The sequence below is a fragment of the Canis lupus genome, chromosome 7 (assembly GCF_011100685.1).
Source record: "Canis lupus familiaris isolate Mischka breed German Shepherd chromosome 7, alternate assembly UU_Cfam_GSD_1.0, whole genome shotgun sequence".
NCBI lineage: Eukaryota > Metazoa > Chordata > Mammalia > Carnivora > Canidae > Canis > Canis lupus.
Window position 1 is genome coordinate 10,064,135 of NC_049228.1, and position 19,872 is coordinate 10,084,006.

The 19,872-nt window shown below is 44.9% G+C and overlaps 1 long non-coding RNA gene across 10 annotated transcripts in view; it reads left to right on the forward strand.

The window, feature by feature from the left end:
* The window catches only part of LOC106559017, a 55,480-nt gene extending 35,822 nt beyond the window's left edge, over positions 1-19,658 (forward strand). For 2 of the 10 annotated variants that reach the window (XR_005361908.1, XR_005361904.1), the window contains exons 5-6: positions 9,661-9,797; positions 16,014-19,655. This is a non-coding gene — a long non-coding RNA (uncharacterized LOC106559017). Of the gene's footprint in view, positions 1-9,660; positions 9,798-16,013 lie in introns of all 10 variants that reach the window. The other 8 variants (XR_005361909.1, XR_005361912.1, XR_005361911.1 and 5 more) reach the window with 8 other exon arrangements.
* The last annotated feature ends 214 nt before the right edge of the window (positions 19,659-19,872 follow it).

A 19,872-nucleotide genomic window follows, 5' to 3' on the forward strand; every position in this document is an offset into this window, starting at 1 on the left:
AGTTGCCAGGGTTTAGCTGGATAACAGCAGTCTCCCCACAACACAGTTTAAATTTCAGTTACCATGGTATATTAACCGTGAGTAATTGCGTACAGCACAAACTCTGCTGCTGGCTCTCCAGGGCTCAAATCACTGCATCGAAACCCGATGCACGTCCTGATCAGTGATCTGTAGCATCACTGCTTCTAAAGACCATCAGTTGGGTTTTGGTCACTGCCCATCTGTTGTTCACAGGCAGACAGGAAAGCCTGTGCTGGGTTGCCTCTTTGTCCCCCAGGAATAAACCCACATGACATTTCACCCAAATGGATAATCGAGAGAGAAAGAGAGAGAGAGAGACTTGGCCAACAGAAATGAAAATGCACCAGAGAAATGAAAAGTGATAACACTGCAAGTGAAAAGTGAAATTCGAGCTGAATGTAGATGGAATGACAGACCGACAGCCAACTGTGGGCGTGTTGGCAGTGCCGCCACTCAGGACCACGGATGCAGCCGGAGGGACTTGGCGAAGGCAAACTCAAGGACAGAAGTGGTTGTGGCGAAAAGGAGGATGGTGTCAGAGAGGAAGCGACAGCAAGAAAATCTTTGCATTGAAGGCACCCTTGGAGGTGCTTCATGACATTCAAAGTACAAATGATAAAATGTTGGAAGCGCATCCAAACTTAGAAATATGACAGCTCCCTGAGGCATTAGAAAAATGCTGTCTGTATTGTATGTGATGAGAGAAGGCTCACTGTTCAAACTACCCTTGATTTGCTTTTTTTTTTTTTTTTACAAAGAAATAAAATACATTCTTTTCCAGGGGTGGGGGGGTGGGTGCAGAGGCAGAGGGAGAGAGAGAATCTCCAGCAGACTCCCCACTGAGCGCGGTCATGATCTCACGACCCTGAGATCATGACCTGAGCCGAAATCAAGAATCCCTTGCCTAACCGACTGAGCCACCCAGGCACCCCAGAAACGAAAAAACTTTCATTTGCAATGTGTCCAATGTTTGAAACTGCAGTGTACTAAATACACATTAACTTTACTATTTTTTTGTTTCTCGATACATTTACAACTGACAGGAAGAGAATTTTAGGTGTTTTGATAAAAATGTCTAAAGGCCACAAAACCCTTATAACTTGTCTCATCGTTTATAAAGATGGCTTTGCCTCCTTCGAGTCTCAAGTTCCAGCTGGCAAGGGCCAGTTTCACAGTCCTGCACGCTGTGGTTAAGCGAGGACTTTCTCTTTGGACATTTTCAAGACTGAATAGTTTTTTTCTCATTCCTATTTCAACCATTTTCTTATGAAAACTCTCTGACCTTCCCGTGCCTCAGTTTCCTCACTTGTCAAATGGGAATAGCAAGGGCACTCACTTTGCTACGTGGTTGTCAAGTTTTAACAAGCCAAAAAAAAAAAAAAAAGTTTTAACAAGCTAAGGCCTGTCCAGCACGCAGCAGAGTGAACGACGTCAGCAAAGCGCTCAATAAATGTTGGCTGCTATTATATTTATAGATCTAGACCAGAGAGGGATAAAAGACCTGAGAGGTCGCCGAGTATCCGTGTGTTATACTAACCACCACTGCTACCATCAGATGCCTGTTTGCTTCTTTCCTTAAAATACTGCCCTGAGTACTACACTGAAGATTTCCGCACAGCTTTCTCTTGAGGGGCCTCCAACTAAATTTTCCCCAGTTTTGTTCGGATGTTTGAATGTTACCATAAATCTAAGTAATTTCCTGCCTCCTTTCTCCGCACCGCATTTCCCCTCCTGTGCTCTGGATCCAACACTCTTAGAGCCTCATATCTTTCAAAGGTCCATCTGTCGTGACTCAGCGTCTTGACCCCTCAGGTGCCATAAGGAGCCTTCTCTAGCCTCCCACAGCACTTTGTGTCTCTCCTGTCACTTTTCATTAAGAGCAGATTACACCCCCTGTCTTCTCCTTGAAACCCCTTGCAGAGTGAGACTATAGAAGGAAGACGACACAGCATCCTTTGCGCCATTTCCCCCTAAAGCACCCCGCTTCCCAATCAGGTAGCGTGTCTCCGCCTCTCCCTCTCTGTTTCTCATGAATAAATAAAATCTTAAAAAATAATAAACAAACAAACAAACAAATAAATAATCCAGATCTCACTTCAAATGTTGCAAGAGAGAAAAATAGAAGAATAACTTCCAAGAAGGTAAAGCCATCAGCCACGAAGGACAACAGACATACATCTTCTATACTCTTTACCACTTCCTACCAGTTTGGGATTAAACATGCCATTGCATGTAGCTACGTCATTCATTTTCATGGCTAAATAGTATTCCATTGTAAGAATACAGCATAATTTAGCCATTATATCATTCCTAGATATTTAGATTGTTTCTGTTGTTTGCTGTCATGGCATGACCATTCTTTGACATGTCTTGGTAGTACACACGTGGACAGATTTCTCTAGGGAATATTCTTAGGAGTGCAATGAACACGTCATTGCGTACTCAATAATTGCATACATTGCCAAACTCCCTCATGGTGATTATGCCAATTATAGTCTATCCTGCAGTATTTGGGTTCCTTTGTTTCATACCCTTGTCTACATGTGCTATTTTTGGATATCCTAATGTTGCCTAACTGGTGGAGGTACGATGTTGTTGTTGGGGTTTAATTCACATTTCCCAATAACTAATGAGGCTGAATATCTTTTCTTTTTTTTTTTTAAGATTTATTTATTTATTTATTTATTTATTTATTTATTTATGATAGACATAGAGAGAGAGAGAGAGAGAGAGAGAGAGGCAGAGACACAGGAGGAGGGAGAAGCAGGCTCCATGCCAGGAGCCCGATGTGGGACTCTATTCCGGGATTCCAAGATCACGCCCTGGGCCAAAGGCAGGCGCTAAACCGCTGTGCCACCCAGGGATCCCCCTGAATATCTTTTCATATCATTTATTGGCCATTTGGACTTTCCCTTTTGTGCCTATTGGGTAGAGCTATTGGGTTGCCTATCTCTTTCATATTAATTTTGAGGAATTCCTTGATGTAACTAATCACTACATAATGTTGCAAATATTTTCTCCCAAGTGGGGCTCATCTTTTCACTCACTATTTGGTCTCCTGATGATCAGAAGAATTTAATTTTAATGTAAGCTCTTTTTCTTTTTTTTTGTATTCCTCAGTCTTTATCTCTCTATCTATGGTTCATATTCAGAAGCTCTGAGAGATGATCTAAATTAGTTGACCAAGTACAATATAGCACAATGTGACTGGATGATACCCTAATGCAAAACCATTTCCTAGGTTCTAGACATCCTATATATGTGTCTGTGTTAGGATCAGTGCCAATCTCTAAGGTAGGAGAGTACCATTTAAAACAATAAATGGGAGGCACCTGGCTGGGTCTGTTGGAAGAACATGCAACTCTTGACCTCGGGGTTGTGAGTTCCAGCCCCACGATGGGTGCTGAGGTTACTTAAACTTAAAAAAAAATACAATAAATGATGGGGGCAGGTGGAAATTAGACAAAGAATAAGATATTTAAGTCAAAAAATACTACTTACTGACAATAAAGTTCTTAATAATCCATACCCAGAGATGAAGAAAATAAACAGAAAGCTTCTTAGAAATTATGTCATTCGGGGATCCCTGGGTGGCTCAGCGGTTTGGCACCTGCCTTTGGCCCAGGGCACAATCCTGGAGTCCCGGGATAGAGTCCCATGTCAGGCTCCCAGCATGGAGACTGCTTCTCCCTCCTCCTGTGTCTCTGCCTCTCTCTCTCTTTCTCTATGTCTATCATAAACAAATCTTTAAATAAATAAATAAATAAATAAATAAATAAATAAATAAATAGAAATTGTCATTATGTGGATTTTGCAACTCAAATATCTGGTAATTAAATACTTAACAACAACCTAAAAATGTGATTTGTAGATGGCTTGTCGTTCTTTGGCAACGTAAATGCCTAAAAACTGAGAAAGCTTCAATCAGTTTTGTGAATCAAGTGACCACTCCCAAAATTCTTTTCTGAACATAGTTCTTAAAGCTGCTTTATTTCTTTGCTTCCTTGATCAATCAGTAACTCTCCCTCTCATTTTATTGGTGTCTGTCTAGAATCCATCTGAAATGATAGGTTTCCGGGCAACTCCATAGAGTCTCATCTTTGCCGCAGGCCTGGCTCTTGGTTTGGCTGAGAAGTTTTAATCAACCTTTGGAAAATGCTCTGGAAAACAATAGTTTTATCTCCTCCTGTTTTGGATAGAGAAGCAATTGACTTTTCTAACTCTGTAAAGATCCGTATTTCTGGATACTAGGCAATCGGACCGAGTCTTGCCAGCACTGTGTTGTAACGTCTTACTAAAAGCAAGAAGGAACATTCAGTACACACTAAGCGTGTGGTTTTATGCAACTACTTCCTCTGGAGTTAGGGGCTTAGGCAACTGATGGGCCCTTCAGATAATTGCAGGTAACAATCTTGCCAAACGTTTTTGCCTCTGCATGACAAGGACACTGGCTTTCTAGTAAATAATATCAATTTTCTTATCTCCCAGCTGCTAAGCCAATGCCACATATTTTGGGTTTTTATAACAACAATACCATACTTTTGGTACCAATTTCTATTTTTGTGAGGGTAGGGTTAGGTTGCTCTAACAGAGACCCATCAATAATCCCTCACCTTAAGGAAGACAGAGGTTTAGTTCTTTCTCAGGTAACAGTCCAAGATGAGCGTTCCGGGCAGTGGGGGACTCTGCTGCACCTGACATTTAGGCATCCAAGTTTCTTCCATCTTATTGCTCCTCCATCTTCTAGACCTTGATACTGTCGGCACGGTCAAGGTTAAGTCATGACCTTACTTGGATCCCAGTGTGTGGAAAGACGGGAAAGAATGAGGAGGTGGCATACCCTGGTCTTCTTAAGGAACAGACCTGAAAGTGGCACACAGCACTAACATGAAGGAAGGCCGGGAGATGTGACAAGGATAAAGAAAAGAGCAGATTCCGGTGTTCAGTTGGAGTTATATTATTCCCAAATTTCCATCTCAAGGCATCAAGTCACTTTTCAGCTCTGAGAATAGAGACTACTATTCAATATCAATATATCAATATCAATAGATATTGATCATAAAAACAGAGCCACGTAGAAGATCAGAAATACAAAAGGAAGTTCTCCTCTCGTGGACATTATTAGCTGAAAAGCTGAACAGTGTCACAAGCATCTTGCTGAAACAGCAGGGCAAAAATAAATAAATAAATAAATAAATAAATAAATAAATAAATAAATAAATAACAAACAGCAGGGCATTGAGATTTTAAATCACTTCCAGCAAGCCAGATGCGGTAAAAGGAAATTAACTGTACAGAGCTCAGTGTTGCTAATTGAAGATATCTAAAATTTCACAGGTAGGCTCTTAGGAAGATGTGTTCTAAGAAAGAAAGAAAGAAAGAAAGAAAGAAAGAAAGAAAGAAAGAAAGAAAGAAAGAAAGAAAGAAAGAAAGAAAGAAAGAAAGAAAGAAAGAAAGAAAGAAAGAAAGAAAGAAAGAAAGAAAGAAAGAAAGAAAGAAAGAAAGAAAGAAAGAAAGAAAGAAAGAAAGAAAGAAAGAAAGAAAGAAAGAGGCATCTGGGTGGCTCAGTGGTTGAGCATCTGCCTTTGGCTCAGGGTGTGATCCTGGGGATCTGGGATCAAGTCCCGTTTCAGGCTTCCTGCAAGGAGCCTGCTTCTCCCTCTGCCTGTGTCTCTGCCTCTCTCTGTGCCTCTCATGAATAGATAAATAAAATCTTTAAAAAAAAGAGAGAGACAAAGAAAGGAAGGGAGAAAGGAAGAAAGAAAGAGGGTGCCTACAACAGTGCCTGGCATAAACTAGGCACTTTCTCTACTTAAATATCAATTTCCCTTGCTTCTATTGTGTTTGTTGCTCTCCAGGGGCTGCCTGGCTCACCTAAAAGAAGGTGGTGTGATCCCAAATGGCTGGGGGGCAAAGGTGAGGTGCACACAGCCCCTCCCCGCCCCGGGGGGGAGTTCACCCACTGCTCTGTGTGCAGCCACTGCCTCGCTGGCAGGGACAGAGGTGATCTCCCAGTGGCCACTCAGGTTCATGTTTGCTCTGTTCAGGCCCCTTGGAAGGCTCAGGAACGTGGTGTGATAGATTTTTCTGAGTTCAATCAGGACAATTAAATAGATGTCTCTATTTCTGGATGTTTTGAGTAAATTCCTGTCTGGGTTGCCTAAACCAAAGGTCATTCGTGTTGAATCCAAAGCCCTGTATTGAACTTTGTCCACTGTCAGGAGAGGACTGGCCACCAGGAGAGGAGGGAAAAGGAGACGACAGGAAAGAAATCACCATCTGAGAAGCTCATTGTGAAGGAATAAGCACCAGAATCCTTATTTTGAGCTCTGTAAAACAAACACAAAACATGCACCCCCCCAACCCCCCAGGAGTCGACACCAATTGCTTGTAAAGCCTTGTGTTGAGGATGATAAAGAGAGATGGAGGAAGGCCTTGGCTTCACAGTCCTTCTGGTGGACAAGGACAAAAGAAGAAAAAAAATTGTCCTAAAAGGAACAATATTAGTGAAGTGAAACAGCATAGTCAGTGTGTCAGCATGAAGAGACCGTGAGTGAAATGAGTCTAGAAAACAAATGATTGAAGAGACCGTGAGTGAAATGAGTCTAGAAAACGAATGATTGGTGTATTCACTCAAGCATTCACTCCACAAGCACTTTTGAAGCACCAGCCATTTGCCGTCCACAGTGACAGGCACTAGTGACACAAAAACAGAGGACACAGACCCTGCCCCTGTAGCTAGAAGCAGGGGACAGGCAGCTTGGCCAATGGAACAGGAATGTGTCACCAGAGCTGTCATTGACATCAGTATAAGGTTCAGGTGTTTCCAAAGAGCTGGGGAGTCTGTGGGCAGAGCCAAGAAGAGGCTTTCCAGAAGGGGTAGCAGGGGTGAAAGCAGCGTGCAGGGAGCAGGCTCAGGGTCTGAGGGGCCAGGGTAGCCACTAGGGCCTCAGAAACCCAAGTTCCCGAAGCTTCTGTTACTAGGGCAGGCCATTAGAACCCGGAGAGCAGCAGCTTTAGAGCAGAGGTGCCTGTTCTGGGGACAGTGTGATGATGGGGAACGATTAGCCTGTATGAACCAGTTGAACTGCTGCTGGGAGCACCCTGCCCTCATCCGGGCAGCTGGTTATCGGACAGATGATCCCGAATCAGCACGGAAACCACCTTGATGAAGGAGAGAGCAGGCTGTCCCACCAAACCTCCTTTGAGGAAGTGTTACCCTAAAACTGCCACTCTGGGGCAGATGGAAAGGAACTGGGAGCTCCTCATGGATGACCCTAAGTTGGAAGCCTGGCTCCTTAGTTTACGGATGGACAAGACACTTGTATTCGTTAACAACTGACTGGTGGCAAATAATAGACATTCAAGCTAGCTTAAGTGAGAAAGGGTTAATTTGACATAAAGATATAGGGCTGTCCCTTAATACTGGAGAGCAGGGAAGGCATCCAGGTCCCAGGAAAGAATAGGACCAGGGAAGTGGGTGCTACTCACCAGGAACCATGCGGTGCACTCTGTCTCTTTCTCTCTGATTTCTCTATCTGTCCCTCCTGTTCTCTGTCTCAGCATAACAGAATATGACCAACACCCCCACCCCCGCCCCTCCATGGTGTCCTTGTTTCTATTTCACAGTTCCCAGTTGATGGAAAGTTTGGATCTCTCTTTGGACTCAGTTCCAGAGGCCTGAGGCAGGACTCATCCTGAGTTGAGGACAGGAGAGCAGGGTTCACACTGGACACATGGCAGCCAAGGCACAGAGTAGTTACAAGGTTCCTGGGAGTTAGGCAGGTGCCTCAGAGGAGGCCAGCCACTGCCCCTCATATCTCTGGGCCCTGATCCCTGAAAATCATATCATCGCCTTACCTGGTTGTGGAGTAGATGTGACAAGTAAATATATGTGAAGCGACTACCATATAGTAGGTCCTTGGGAAATGGAGGTGGTTGTGATGATATTAGGCAGTAAAGATGGAATGTGATCTATTATTAGGAAAGCCCAATCTGGGGCCCGGGCCTGCAGCCTTCTTTCCTCCACCAAAGCCGATCACATTAACATAAAGATATGGGACAAGGTCGCTCTTCCTTGGTCTCTCTCCTTCCCATCCTCTCATTTCCCACCCCCTTAGTTACAACTTAAAGTGCCCCCCACCCCAAGCTGTCTTTGCGGTTACAAATCAGTCATTTACATTCGGGGCCCCTGCCACCCCCACAGGTAGTCCTCTGTAATGGCTCTATTTAGGAATGGTAGGTCTCTACCGTGATTGTATGTCTTTCCTCTTTATTGAACTTTAAGCCTGTGGTCTGAGAGGCTACGTCTTCATACCCTGGACATCGCTGTGCATCTGGTGCTTGCTTGATGATATTTGTTGACTTACCATGTTTTCACAGCAAGGCCAGTGTCCATTTATAGACTCATTAGAGGAATCTCAAGAACTCATTTATTTTGGGCCACTGCCTTGAGCCGGGATAAGGCTGCAGCTTCCTAAATAACTGGTCATGTGTTTTCTTTCCATTCCCATGTAAGCCTCCATGTCATGTAGCCTGAGATTTGGAAGGGGTTTGGTAGGGATCCCAGGTCAGACAGCTCCCCACAGCAGGATTCCTCCCCGTAGGAACCCTGAGACATGGCATCTGGTCGCTACAGGGAGCTTGTTGTCTTCCAAGGAAGCTCAGGCCAGCTTTTTTCTTTTACAACCTAGAAAGTTCTTTGCATGAAGAATCTCACATCTGCCTTTGTGTCACTTCCATTCAATCTTCCTAGGTCTGTAGGACCAGAACTAATGCCTCTTCCCTGTGGCGGCTCTCCTTGCATTTTCAACGAGGGCCCAGTTCAACGTATCAGGACCCCACTAAGCCTCTTCTTTTCAACCCAAGTATCCTTAAATCCTTCTCCACAAGAAACAGTTTGTAGATCCTTTGTCTCCCCTTGCACACCTTGATGTGTTGTGTTTCCCTTTGTGAATCTTTCTGAGAGTTGAGAACCCAGCACAAAATGTAACACTCCAGTGTGGTCTGATTACGGAGGGGAGTAGGATTAGGACCTTTGTTCAAGATCTATCTGCTGTGATTTTATTTTTTAATCTAGCTGCTGTGATTTTATTAATGACAGAACAGTAATTTTATTAATGTAGACTTGAGCTACTGTCTTTCTTTTTTTCCTCCTCCTCCTCCTTCCTTTTTTTCTTCCTCCTCTTCCTCCTTCCTTCCTGATTAAATCTTCATATTTTTTAAAATATGGAAATTACTCTTTTTAATAAATGTAACCTACATTATTATGGAAACTTCAGGCAGGAAAAAGCAAAATATGAAAGGATAAATAAGAGAATAACAACCATACTGTAATCCTTCCTCTTAAAAATAACTATTGATTACATTTTGGTACGTACTCTTCCAGACATCAGTTTCTATGCATAAACACGCACATGTGTGTACACACATATACACTTTGACAAACATGGGGTTAAACCTCTGTGGTAGATTAAAGACGGCTGCTAATTCTTACGGCTCCTTTGTTGATGGGTGGTATCTATTTCCTGTGTCTGGGCTGGGCCTGAATCTGTTTTTAACCAGTAGAACATAGACGAGGTGATCCTGGGTAACTGCCAAAGTGGGCCTTAGATCTTAGCTTCTGCCTTCATCTCTTAGAAGACTCTTCTTGGAGCCCAGCCACCATGTGCAGAAGCCTAACCAGCCACATGCAGAGGCCCACGTGCAAAATTGAAGCCTGTGCCTGAAAACGCCACAGAGCTCCCAGATGGCAACCAGGATCAGCTATCAACTATGTGAGTGAGGCCCTTTTGGACTTTCCAAATTATCCGAGCCCCAGTCAGTACCAAGTGATACTGAATGATCCACTAAGTAAGGAGTAATTGTCGTTTGCAACCACTAGGTTTTGGGGTAGTTTTTTACAACAGCAGTAGATAACTCAAACAGTTACACATAATGACAGCAGATGTTTTTACAGTATTTTCTATGTGCTAGGCATGGTTATAAATCCTTTATACGTGTTTACTCGTGTAATCCTCACAATAACCCTATGAGGCAAGCACTATAATTATCTACTACTGTTCTCATTTTATAGAGGAGGAAACTGAGACACAGGGAAATAAGTCTTGTTCAGGGCCACACAGCGAGTAAGCGATAGGGCTGGGATTTGAGCCCATGCGGTCCATTAGGACTGTGCTCTAATCCACCATACCCCACTGCCTCCCTGCTGCTTTCTCTCAGTTTAGATATTTTTTTTAAAGATTTTATTTATTTATTCAAGAGAGACACACAGAGAGAAGCAGAGACACAGGCAGGAGAAGCAGGCTCCCTGCGGGGGGCCTGACGTGGGACTTGATCCCTGGACTCGGGGATCACGACCTGAGCCCAAGGCAGACACCCAACCTTGGAGCCACCCAGGTGTCCCTTCTCAGTTTAGATATTATGAGCAACTTTCAACGTCAATAAATATCAATCTACAAAATCATACTTAAGGGCCACATGTTGAAATCTGTTGAAAGCTCAATTCGATCATCCGTAGTGTTAGCGATCTCTTGGAGTTGCGGGAGTCTCTTCATTGGATGTATATCCTACTAAAGTCTTCAAGTTGATAGAATTTGTTGAATAGATCGGAGTTCAGGAGTGAGCTCTCTTGAGCCCAGGCGAGATGCCCTTCGAGAATAACGTCGTTTAACAATACTCGTTAAGTACGGATTATTCACCAATGTTTTATTATCTCAGCCACTGGTTTCCAAGCACAGGCTGGGAGATGTGCCACCTAAAATCGTGTGGGCATTTGTTAAAATACAGATTCTCAGGCTTTGCCCCAGACCTTCCAGTAAGCGACTCTCTGAGAATGGGGTTCAGGAATCTGTCTTCTAAGAGCCCTTCACACATGATTTTGATGACAGCAAGATTTGGGAGCCATTGATCTAACCTTCCTTTCTCCTCCTTATCCATATCAAATCCTATCCCAATTCCCCATGTACACTGTGGGAAAACTCTGATTATCACTGTGAGAGATGTGCTGGCTCTGCTCTTAACCAACTATGATTTCATATCTGGACTTTTCTTTACCTGTAGAATGAGGAGGCTAGGTTAATTATTTAGTGGGTGCTGTGGTATGCCCACACATCCCTTCTTCAGGTACTGAGTCACTGATTCCCTCAGCTCTTGGGAGTATTAGCTGGCAGTTCACAGGTGACCTAAGGCCACATCTCCAGAAGAGTAGTCTGTATCTGATGACTGGTTGGTGAGGAAATATGAAGACCCAGTCCCCCAGCCTCAGGGTGAGCCAATTCTGAAGAGCCAGCCTCTGGGGTGAACCTGAGATTTGGGTTGCATCTGCGTCATGGTTTAGTTCCTCCCTCTGCCTGTTTCTACTCCATGCACTTGCCCAATCTCCATCTCCGTCTGTTTCCTAAGGAGCCGATCGTCACACTGAGCTTTTGTTCCTGATTGGGAATGAATTGATAGCAAAGGCTCTTTATCTCATCCCTTTTCAAACATCCTGGGCGATCTGTTCCAGAGCATTCTCCTCTTCGTCTTCCTCCCATTCATTCTCCATTCACTGGACAAAACTGGACAAACTTTTATTGTGCTCCTACTGTGTGCCAGACCCAGAGCTCAGCCTGGGTATTCAGAGACTTGGCTGTGTCTCCAATCGTGGCAAGAGAGCAAACACTTAGGACCTGAATGGCTCTTCTGTCTCTTTGTCGTTTGTGAGGCTGTGCTGTTTCCCAGACTGTGGGCCTAGCCCATCTTCTCTCTCTGAACACGACCCAGTGGGCCTTTTTTTTGTCCTGGTCATGGTTGGCAAACCCTTTCCCCCTTTGTAGGGGCTTTAACCTTCCTGACACCATTCTGTTTCTGTCTCTCTTTGTATTCCCTTCTTATCCTCTGAGGTCCTCCTTCCAGCTCTGGCAAGGGTCAACATAAATGTTTCGTTCCTTTAAGACTCTCATATCTATTTCATGGTTACTGGGTGTGGGATAGTGGAAAATCTGAGGGGGGAGGATCTTAAGTTCTTCCAGAAGGGCTAGTGCAGATGTAAGGGATCAGAGTTTAAACTGTCATCCAGTAATCCACCTAGGACCTACTTATATCAGACAAAACTGGAATAAATCAGCCACATTAGCTGCTGCCACTCCTCTCTCACCACCTCCAGCCCTATCTCCCCACTCCTCTTCATGGATTGACAGCTTGCCTGCTCTCTGTGCTGCATACTTCTTTCCTCTCCCTGTGCTGTCAATCATTTTTATTTTTCACTTGAATGAGACTGAGTCAGAATGCATCTTTTCAAGGGTTCATCACATTTTAAGCTTGTTCTCATACCATATTGCGACATAAAAGGCTTTGTCCAGTGGACAGGGACAAGGCATCAACAGACATTAAGAAAATAGCTCTTTCCAGCCCTTTGCAATCACATCCCACCCAAGGTCTCTTCACTGAACAGATATAACAATCTAGTATAAGAACAGAAGGAACCCAAACCCAACACTCTGATTTAATATATGAGGGAACCAAGAAACAGTGAGGTTGAGCAGCTTTCCAAAGGTCACACAGCCCTAATTGCCAGAGCAGGAAAAAAAAGAGTCCGTGGATGGTACATTTTGGGAAGACTTTGCCTGTCGGAGGTACTCCTAAGATTTCTAGATTCTACCTAAGAGTATTACTTTGATTGAGTATATACAGGAATGAACCTATTCTTACTAGTTAGTCTCTTTTATCTATTGCTCCTCCATAGTGGATCAAGACCAGCCCTAAGTACCATCCTGCTTTTACCTTGAAGTATACATATCCCCCACCCCACACACACCAGGAATCATCTTAACCCACCTTCATGCTGAAGTCAGATTCTTTTTTTTAAGATTTTATTTATTTATTTATTTATTCATTCATTCATTCATTCATTCATGAGAGAGGCAGAGACATACGCAGAGGAAAAAGCAGACTCCTCACAGGGAGCCCAATGTGGGACTCAATCCCCAGACCCTGGGATCAGGCCCTGAACCAAAGGCAGATGCTCAACCGCTGAGCCACCAGATGCCCCCTGAAGTCAGATTCTAAGTAATGTCTTTGAGTAACCACCCCGGCCCTGGTCTGCTCTTTAAGGTCCAGGAAAACCATCTGGTTAGGCCCTGGAAAATGGATTCGTAGTAGCCCAAATCTCCACGGGGCGATCTATAAGCCGAACTGCTGACGTGTTCCCTGGGGATATTCGGTCACTGTCCTCAGTCCCCTTTGTAAGTGATTGAACAGCTCTGAGCAAACTGTTCCATCACCAGGTCTCTGAGATGATCATTGTCACCTGATCATCACCTCCCCCTCCCACCCCCCCAGAGTATGTCCTTCCCTGTAGCAGGTTCTCTTTGGAATCCTCAGGGGCCTGTGGTCAGAAACTTGCTGCAGTGGCTAGAACATTAAAGAACACGAGTCTGAGCAGAATGAATTTGGGGGAGCGCTTCATTCAATCCCTGAGACGCCAAGGTAGACAGTTGTTACTTTTGGCTGCCCAGCACCTCTTCTCCCCTCTTCTGGGGATGGAGCTTCCTTCCTTGGGAGAACTCCTTTCTTCCTCTAGGTGGTCCTGGATTGCTGATCAAAGTAGCCTCACTTGTTTCTCCGGAGCCACAGGTGCAGACCTGTGACCTGGCTTAACCATAACATCCTACTTACTTGCCCATAACAATTGGAGGATTGGGGATTATCTAAGGACCAATAACAAATAATAATAATAATCAGGGATTTTAAAACATGAAGCTGGTGGGGAAACTATCTTTTCTTTCCAGTCAAATTGCTACATAACTGTGACTCCAAGAGCTGCTGAGTAAGAAGGTGGAAGGATGAGGCCACCATCCAGCGATGAGGCCTTGAGAGAGAGAGGGAAAATGAAAGAAAGAGAGGATGTTTTTATGGGGTCAGGTTTTGTCTGATTGTTCTGGCATTATCTGGCACCTGTTTTTGATTCTTTGAGCTGCCCCAGGATTTTTCCCCAAAGCCTCCCCCCTCGTTTCTTCCCCCCCAAACCAGTTTGTTTTAGAATTTCTGTCACTTGCAACCCAGAGTCCCGATGAATAGAAATATTCTGACAGCATTCCTCTCTACCATACACTTTTTCGACACTTTAGAAATGTGCGGGTCTGCGAGTCTCAGAACTGAACTGTGTTCCTATCTCCTCGATCAGAGTGTGGGATTGTTGGGCGGTCACTTGGTGATGCTGGGAATTATGTCTCCCAGCACTCCCTGCCCTGGATGACTCTGGTTAGAGGGGCCAGAAGGGAAGTGGCCTGAGACGTGGAAGACAGCAGTGGAGCAGCCACCAACGTGCCCCGAAGGCTGCTGTTGGCTGGAGCTGGTGAGGCACGCAGAGATCTAGCTGGGCTCCTGTGTGTCCCCACTCTTCCTTGCTCCTCTGGGACTGCCACTCCTGCTGACCAGAGGTGACCTCACGCCCACACTCAGACACTTTGCTGCAAACTCACAGAGGCAGTGGCTGCAAAGAGCCAGCCACCATCCTTCCAAAGATTCTTCACGAGCCGTGGGTGGCCCCATTCACTGCACAGCTTGACCTGCCATGCTCTCTGTAAGCTCCACTTCATTCAGCCCCACCGGTGCAGGTTAGTGACTTCTGAGATTTTTCAACAACCCCCGTCAGATATTCACTTTCCCAGCTCCTGACCCCATTGTGAAAGAGCTCATCTTATAATAAAGTCCACATTCCCTATTCCATAATACTCATAGTAGTTCTGCTTCCAGAGTTTATTTCTGACTCATACAAGTGGTATTGGGTGGACCCAGACACAGAAGCTTCCTGCTTCCTTTCTTTGCTTCATGCTCACACCCAAGTCCTCCCATCTCTATAATTCTCTTCCTCTCTGGTCACTACAGATGCTTCATCTTTTCAAGTCCCCTCCCTGGGTTCGTAGGAAGATCTGACTCTGTTCCTACTCACCTTATCATTGTGCTAATTGTGATCTCAAGCCACTTTTCCCTCTGACCTCTGACTCACCTTCACACTATTTCCCACTCCATTCCAATCACAATACTGCAGGCAGCCTGGAGTTTGAACACACACAGGCATCCAGCTAAGGCAAATGCCTGGACGCCCTGCCCAAAGCCTCCCACCCCTGGGTTCCATGTAGGACATGTCATTAGAGGAGGAAATAGAGGACTTCATGGGTACCGTGTGGTGCCTACAGTGGATGCCATATGGTATTTGTAAAATGGATTAACATAGTAAAAACTATTTGAGTTGAGGGAGCCTGGGTGCCTCAGTCAGTTGAGCATCTGCATTTGGCTCAGGTCATGATCGCAGGGTGTGGAGATCGAGCCCCATGTCTGGCTCCCGGCTGAGCTTCTCCCTCTCCCTCTACCTGTAGCTCTCCCTGCTTGTGTTGTCGAGTGTGCATGCACACTGCCGTGCTCTTGCTCAAATATATAAATTAAATTATTTTAAAAAAACTGTTTGAGTTGATATTACCAAGGAATATTTTCAACTTCAACATGGCATCTGCTGGCCCCCTGTACAGTGCATGCATGGGTCTGAAATTTCCAATGGGATGGGCTTGAGGTCTCTTCTAGCTTTGTGATAACGGTCCAAAGGCCAGAGTTACTAATCCTGCACAGCCTCTGCTCACTATACAACCTCTGTTGGGTCAGCAGGCCTCTCTGGGCTTTGGCAAGTCTACCTGGATCAATGAAGTAAACAGAAAAGAATTTAAAGTCATGGTATCTTAGGTCTGGAAGCAACCTTGGGGGTTATCCCTAATTTGGGCAGCTGCTTCTTGCTTATTTCCATCCATTCCCCTGGCTTTGTCAACCCTTCCAGCCAGAGGCCTGTGGCCACGTAGCACTGTGCCATCACTGTAGGCAGAGGCTGGGGATGGTGCTTCATGCCTCTGTTGGGACTTTATCCAAGAAGTGAAACAAGTGTCCAGCAGCAGAAGTCTTTTTCATATAGAGTTAGGTATCCTAAGTTTTTTATTTTTTATTTTTTATTTTTATTTTTTTAGGTATCCTAAGTTTTAAAAAGGATTCTGTTGCCCCGTTGACATGAGACATGAACAGCAAGTAGGTACTGGGAGATTTGGGAAATGGGAGAGGAAGACTAATTTATTACAGGCAAGAATGAGGCGAGCGACTGCCCGCTCTGAGCGTCTGGTATGTGCTGTGTTGACACACAGTCTTCTCAACAGCTCCGTGAGCTAGGTTGTGCTACCTCCGCAGATGAGGGAACTGTGATCCAGCAGTCTCAAGTCCTGTGCCTCAAGGGACACAGCTGGTAAGTGGCAGATTCGGGATGCCAGGCACTTTGGAGTGACCTCAGCCTCTGTTCTCTTGACGTGTATAACCCAAGACCTGTCTCTCAGTTGTGCTTGATGAAGGATGTTTTCGAGTTCTCTGATAAGAAGGGAATTGGAAGCCAATGCATTATATCATTCCATCACATACAGCACGTCCTACATCATGTGTCATCTCATACCAGGGGTTGGTTGGGTATGATTAAGCAATGCAGTGGTCTTTCAAGCATGCAGATTTAGCTACTTTCCCCTCCTCCTTTTGTTGTCTACACACATTCCTCAGTGTATATCCTCTGGGTGGATATCTGCCAGGCCATTGAAATCAAGGTTGGTTTCTTAAGCAGGTGAGCAGTGCCCTTAAACTGAGGTTGGTTTGGCAAGAGTTGTTTGGATCTGCTACATATATCATGCCTGTCCATTCTGTCCTCCTCTGTCCTCAGAACCTCCTGGAGTACCACGGGCAGAGCCCCAGCTGCAGCCCGGAGAGGAAAAGGACTTGTCCTAGTCAGTAGGCGTTAAGTCTGGTACCACAGGCCCAGTTTCCTGATTCTCGTTTGCATGTTTCGCAATGCTCCTTTTGTATAGGTGGGATGCATTTTTTTTACCCAGGCCTAGTGCTGATTTCAAGAGCAGAGTTGGGAGGCTTTAGCCAGCCCCTCTTCTTCATCTCTATCAGCACCCCATCCCCTGCCCCACCTCTTATTTTGTCATGAACAGCTGATGTTTCAGGTAAATTCTGTACAATCAAAGGAAGCTGGGGTCCCTAAGCCCACCCCTTCCCAACCAACAAGCAGCTTAAATCCTTCCTGTATAGAAATACCGGAGCCACTAGTTAGTCCATGTATCTGTCTCTTCTAGGAGACTGTCAGGTTTTTCACCAAGGGCAGAAAATAGAACCCCCCGCCCCCTTTTCTCTAATGTCCCCAAAAGTATAATGTGGACTCTGCATAACATAGTTGCAATGAGTATTTGCTTCTGAGCCTGCTGCTGGAGGGGCCAACTATGCTCAGCCCCAGTTAAGGATGCTTATCTATTTGGAAATCGGTATTCCTTGCATATCTTCACTAGGACCGGAGTTAAAGGAGTTAAAAGGTAAAATGACTTAATTTTTTATGACTCATATCATGGATTCCGTCCCTAGACTGTGGATTCCCTAAGCAAAGCCACCACATATTTGCACATAGTTGCTACTCAGTGTTTGCTGAATAAATGACTTAGAATCTGGATACGGGATCCTTATAGTACCTTATACGGTACCTAAGGGTAGCACACCTTACTTGAAAAGGAGCCCAGACATCATCAGCATCATCAGACTGTACTATCACAGAAGAGTGAGGTTATTTGATGTTTTTTTTTTGTTTGTTTGTTTGTTTGTTTTTACCATTGGAGCGGTAAACAAATGGAATTTACAACCCAATGTAAGGTATGAAGGCAATCGTGGGTCACCTCCATGCCTTTGGCTTTTCACATTTTAGTGACCTGAAGTCACTCTTATAAGAAAGGATAGCACACATTTCAGAATTGCTGTAGACATACACTGGGTTGGTTATCTGCTCAGTTGCTCTTCTCTGGGTATGGTTCAACCTCCCTCAAACCCCTTCAAACACACATGCTCACCACACCCCTCGGGGGTCCAGGCAGCCATGTTTATGCTATGACCTGCTCACGTTCACCTGGGAACTTGGAATTTGAAATACAGAGACACAAAGAAAAGAGCTTGTCTAGGGAGGCAGGCCCATTAATGGCAGCCCCCCTGGAGGGGAAGTCCACCCATGTACGAGTGCACACGCATGCACGCACACTCTGACAGAGTAAGAGATAGACTCAGAAAACTCCATAGTTCTCAGGAATAAATACATAGAATCTGAAAGTGAGTTCATCTTTTCTCCCTGTTGCTTTCTGCACCTCCATTTCTAGTATAATAAGATACAATAAAGCTTGTATTTTATTTCATATTTTGAGCACTTCTAGAAGCCCATGGAAGGGAAGAATGTACTTACCTTTGTATTTCCCTCAGGCCTAACCAATCCCTGACGCTCCTCAGGCCCTCAATGAACGTTGATGTCGTTGAAATAATTTGATTGACTGTATTGACAAAAACAACAAATTTATACGTTTCGGGGGGTAAACTTAAAACTCTACTCACATCCAATAACCTGTCTTTGTGTTTAGATATTATGTTGTGATTTAAGAAGCAAGTATCTATTAAAGAAGTACTCATGCTCTAGCAAGAACAAGATGAAAGGGGAGATCCTTCTCTGCCCTCAGAACCTGCTGGCTCCAGAACCCCACAGGGGATACACAGGAAAGGATGCAGAGAGCAATTGGGGCCTGCCGTTCATGGATATACCCCAAGCAGACCCTCTTCGGGGTCTAGGCTGACATACTGAGCTTTTGAAACAGCTCTTTGGACACAGAGTTGAGAGGCTTTGGGAAGAGTTGAGAATGAGCTGGCGGTTAGGAATCTGAGCAGAAGGAGGTAGGTGTGGAGGAGGACAGCTCGCCCCTGAGGAGACAGTTGGTAGAGTCCTTTGGTGAGTGCCTACAGGCCAGCAGCCTCCTGTCTGAAGGGTTAGTTTGCTGCACCGGCCACCCAAAGTCAGTCATGAAGGATTGGGGATGGTCTTGGTGAGGTGGGGAAGGGCGCAGTGCCTTCAGGGTGTGGACACCCACCTCCCTGCACCCTATATCAGGTGTCCCTCGGCTAGTGCCCTTGTTCCTGCTCTCTGGGCGGCCTCGCTCTGGGAAAGAGCTGTGGAGTATTGACACACATGCGAATGTGGTTGCATCTGAAGATCTTGAACATTCAAATGCCTTCTCTGCTGGAAAACTTGGAAAGAGGTTGGGCAGAGGAGAGGGGAATGGACCCAGAGAGCTTAAAAAATGTTTTTACAAACCCGTATTTGCTACACTAAATATGTACATGGTGTAAGCGGGCCTTGCACTTTGGGGTGGGGGGTTCCATTCAAGTTTTAGGATTTCAGTGATAAGAGAATACATACTTAAGTTCTTTTTTGCTGATCAATGTTCTTTTATGATATCTCTGCTCTCTTGTCTCTATCGTTGTCTTAGGAAAACTTCTTAAAGGTGTCATTTTTAGGGGCTCCTTGGGTGGCTCAGTTGGTGAAGCGTCTGCCATCAGCTCAGGTCATGATCTCCTGGGATCGAGCCCTGTGTCGGGCTCCCTGCTCAGCATGGAGTCTGCTTGAAGATTCTCCTCCTCGGCCCCACCCCTCACTCGTGCTTGCACGTGCACACGCTCTCTCTAAAATGAATGAATGAATAAATACATCTTTTTTATGTATTTAAAATAAAATTTCATCTTTCATTACATGTATTTCATCGTTATATTTTTATAAGCTGTTCATTAGCCATGTGTAATTTTTATTTTGTGGATTCTCTGTATCCTCAACCCATTTTTCTGTTGGGTTGCTGTTATTTATTGTAATGATTTTCAAAAATCTTTATATATTAAGGGTAGTGCTGGGGATCCCTGGGTGGCGCAGCGGTTTAGCGCCTGCCTTTGGACCAGGGCGCGATCCTGAAGACCCGGGATCGAATCCCACGTCGG